Below are 4,797 nucleotides of genomic sequence, written 5' to 3' on the forward strand. Positions count from 1 at the left end.
TTTTGGCTTTAGTGCAGAGATTTGACTTCTGTTTTGCATTTATTGTTTTTTTTTTTTTGCTTGCATCTTAAATTGTATGGATTACTTGCTGAATTTCTAAAGAAATTCCTTATATACAGGTAAATTGAAGCTTGTAAATAGAGATGCCAGACTGAAGTGACTCTTACTTGTATCTGAGACCTTATTCATTGACTGATCACAGTATAGTAATAGCAGTAATAACAATAATATAGATATCATAAAATTATAATATTGTAAACTAAATTTATAAAACAGTGGTGGAATTTGTAGATGGTCTCAAATTTTAATATTGAGAAGTAGGACCAAGTATGAAAATTTTGCAAACTTTGTTAACCTAATGATGACCTAGGAAGGTCAAAATGTTGTTCCCTGCTTATCAATAAGTGTCAATATTCATACCAGTCATTCTAAGATGCATTATGGCCTAGCCTGTTTATTGTAAAATTGTATTTCCTTATCCTAATATCTTCAGAATAGTTGATTTTACACACATGCACACAATTTTAGAATGTATTGGATGAGACCCATGGATAATGTACTAAACTTTAGTGAAATTACTTCTTTTTTGTTTGTTTGTTCTTTTTGTCTCAAGAGGAAGTAAGAGATATTAACTGATCACTGTAAGGTAACCATTCCATTTCTAAAATCCTACTATGCTTCTTCTGTAACCTTTCTAATAAGCGAAAGTGTCCTTTTTTTGATAAGGAGACCATGATTGAACACATCTGAAATAAAGTATAATGTGGGTTTGTCATAATAGGCCTAGATAAAATTTGGGGCACAGATTTCAAACTGTCCTAGTATAAAAATATCACTGGAATGGATAGAATTAATATTGATATTGATGACTTTTTACAAGGTTTGTAGATCCTCAAGGACTGTAGCCAGACAGCTCATAAAGCAAGTGATCCTATTAAATTGCAAATCCTCTATCTGGTACAAAAAAAATGCAGGGAAACCAAATGCAACTGTTCAATTATGATCACGGAGCTCAACAAAGTTCAATATTTGTATATCATTAGCTAATAATTTCTTATCATTTGAAACAAAGCATATACTACTTTTTGTCATGGAAATGGTCTAGGTAGTCTCAGAGTTGGTATTTTCATTGTATGCGTATACTAAAATCTTGTTGTGAATGATGCTAATACAGCATACCAAGTCTGAATCTTCAGTTTTGTGGGGCATGGGCCCTACGATTATTTAGAGGTGGATAAAGTAATTTATTATTTATGAATGGTGATTAATCAAAGTTAGTGATTCCAGTTAATACTGATTTCAATTTTGCAATAATCAGTTAAAATAATGTCCCAAAAATACAAAAGAAATGCGACTGGTGAGCAACAGTTACTGTTAACTATCTGGTTACTTAACCCTTTCACAATGGGTTCAGCATAATATACGAGGTCTGTTAAAAAAAATACGCGGGCTGACGTCATAAAACAAAATGTACTTTATTTAGAAGTTACAGGTCTGGGACCCCTTAAAAGTACTCTCTTCCCCAATGCACACACTTATTCGAATGGTGTTTCCACTTGTTGAAACAGTCCTGGTATGCTTCTTTTGTAATGTCCTCCAGCTCCTTCGTCGTGATTTGCCTTAATCTCGGAATCGTCTCAAATCTTTTTTCCTTTCAAGGGTCTTTTGAGTTTGGGGAACAAGAAAAAATTGCAAGGAGCAAGGTCAGGTGAGTAGGGGGGGTGGGGAAGAACAGTGATCGAGTGTTGGCCAAAAACTCAAGAGTTCTGAGGGCTGAATTTCGCAGCAACGCTGTGCATCTTCAATTTTTCAGTCAAAATCTCGTAATAAGATCCAACTGATATCCCACACTCTTCAGCAAGCTCCCTGACAGTCAGACGTCGATTTGCTCGCACCAGGGTGTTGATTTTGTTGACGTGGAAGAACGTCCAGGACGCCATCATCTTCAATGGACTGTCGACCATCCTTAAAACGCGTTCATGCCACTTGAAACATGCCGCACGCTTCATAGCAACATCACCGTAAGTCGTGTTAAGCATAGCAAAAGTTTCAGTCGCAGATTTTCCAAGTTTAACACAAAATTTCACAGCAAGTCGTTGCTCCTTCAGGTCATTCATTCTGAAATCTGCCAAACGAAAAAAATCGCACTTCACTTAAAACCGCGTAGCTAATACACAAATGAAGATATCTGCAATCGGGAAATGGCATCGTAATCAGCTGATCTGTGCAAACCTAACGACACCAAGTGGATTCCCCTGGAACCAACTGGAGCCGCACAATTCAAACAGTCCATGTATTTTTTGAACAGCCCTCGTATATGAGTTTGTCTACACTTTTGCACATGTTAAGTGTATATATTAACTTTTGATACAAAATGTGTATCTTCACAAAATTTGATGGAAATTTAGTAAGGATTACAAATTTTTTGTACACAAAAATTAGTTTTTTTTAGTGAATTAGTTTCGTAAAGGTTTATTTATAAAAAGATTAAGTCTGTTTCATTATTAGTGTGAGAGCAAAGTGGCTTTATATTATGATTAAAAACAACTTTCATTCTAAAAATCTCATTATTTGTGTAATCTCTAAATATATTTCACACGTGTTTTCAGTAAGACTATTTTTATTTTCTATATTGCACATCATTTCATTTCTTAATTTAAAAGTTAGTATTAAGAGAACATCTAAACATTGGGATTTGTCACATGGTATGTTTAATGCAACACTGGCTTAAATTAGATGTTTGTGATGTCAAAATATAAAATATAGTTTTGTATGAATTAGGAACTCAAATTACAATATTTACAAGCTAGAATATAAAATAATCACCTGTTTTCTTCTGTTTGTTGAGATAGTGATCATGTACTGGATCAAACACAATGGCCCTACTCTCTTCATTTTTTGGAAACGGTCCATTATATACAGTGACGAGAATAACAAATCAAAATCTTGGAATTTTCCCCTAGTCTTTCTCAGTGATTTTAAAATGTATCAATGTCATCTCATTCTTTTGAAATTATTTCAAGGGAGTAGGTTGAGTCTTTCATCTGCTCAATTATTCATGTTGTTTTGGACTCAAATACAGCTTAGTTGCTAAGCGTGATAAATTATAGCAGAATTATCTGGTATTGATATTGTTAATTATGATTTTTCTGGCTATTTCAAATGTATGTATACAACCTAAATATAATTATTTCACTTTGCATTCTCTGTGTGCAAAATTTTATTTAAAAGGCCCTGTCCCATATTTAGTGAGGATTGCAAATCTTTTGTAAACAAACAGTGGAAAGATTGGCAGCATATGAATAAACTATTCATAACTAGAAGATATAATTGTTTGCCATACTATTTATTTACTGTCATGTTTTTTAAAAAGTTTAAGAACTTGTTTGTAAATAGTAATGTATGTACATATAAAATTTATTGTAACTGAAATGTGACTATTTTGCAAAATACTGGTTAAGAGAGGTCATTTTATAGAGACTTTTGGATGTAGTAACCTAAGTACATGTGCACCACATTGTAACGTATAGGTTAAAGGCCATGTTATGTTTGGGGGCTTACATTTACAATTTTATTGAACTACTTTATGAATGTATGTCAGTATGTTTGGTATCGGAGTTTAGTATTATGTATTAATTTTCATTTAAAAGTAAATATAAAAAACATCCTAAACACTGATTTTTACATGTTGTGTGCAGCATTGGTTCAGATTAGATGTTTGTTATATCCACATACAAAGTCTGTAGTTTCTTACAAATTGGGAACTCAGATTACTAGTATTGACATGCTAAAATATTAAATAAGAACATCCTATATTTTTCATTTGCTAAAATATTGATACATTTAATGAATCAAATATGATGGCCCTTCCCACCTTTTTCAATTTTTGGAAATGCTGACATAGGAAATCTCTTTTTGTGGTATATGAAAAATATATAAAATGTGTTAAAAAGACTTATGAAAAGTATTATTTAAAAATAACCTGCTAAAAATTCTTGTTTTAAATGCATACTAAAAAAACTATAAAAATCATTTTCAACTGTACTGTAGATAATTACCATTTTTCTCAAAGTAACTAATAAAGTACCAAATTCATAGATAATGCAAAGCATTTTAAAACAGAATGAAGTAATAGACAATATGCTCATATATTAAACATTTTAGTTAAGAAAACTGTATGCATACATGCATTAACTTTGGAACATAGTTTTTACATTGATTTTTAATTGTGTGAAATATAAGTACAAATAGGAAACTTTTTTTTTGCATATATAAATTATTTTAAGACTCCAAAACAGGTTTAAATGAATGAATAAAATTATTTTGAAAAAATTGTCATGTAAAATGTGATTGTAGTAAAACAAGTATTAACACATTTAATTAATTTAAAAACTAAATAATTGCAAGATAACAGATTTTAACCACTATGTAATATGATATTTGAAATAAACATACTAGTTGAATGATTTTGAAGAGAATATATATTGTAGTAACAGAATAATAGGCAAATGTATATATAAGCATTACAAGTGAGGTATTTTGTACGGAAATTTCTATTATTTTCATTTCTGAACATACTAGATTCCTTGTCGCATCTTTCTGGTAGTCGTATTGCTGTTCTCTTATAAAATACTTTTATGATCTAATTACACTGAACAGGGAGGTTGTCATCAGCAGCTCAAAATATATTTTTTAAAATGAGATGATTATAAGTTTATCCTATGGGAAGATTAGCAAGCTTTACGGTTTCTGCACTTATGGACTTTGTATTCCTCTTAAATGTAGTATTTATATCAT

This window comes from Tachypleus tridentatus, chromosome 2 (assembly GCF_004210375.1).
Source record: "Tachypleus tridentatus isolate NWPU-2018 chromosome 2, ASM421037v1, whole genome shotgun sequence".
NCBI classification, from domain to species: domain Eukaryota; kingdom Metazoa; phylum Arthropoda; class Merostomata; order Xiphosura; family Limulidae; genus Tachypleus; species Tachypleus tridentatus.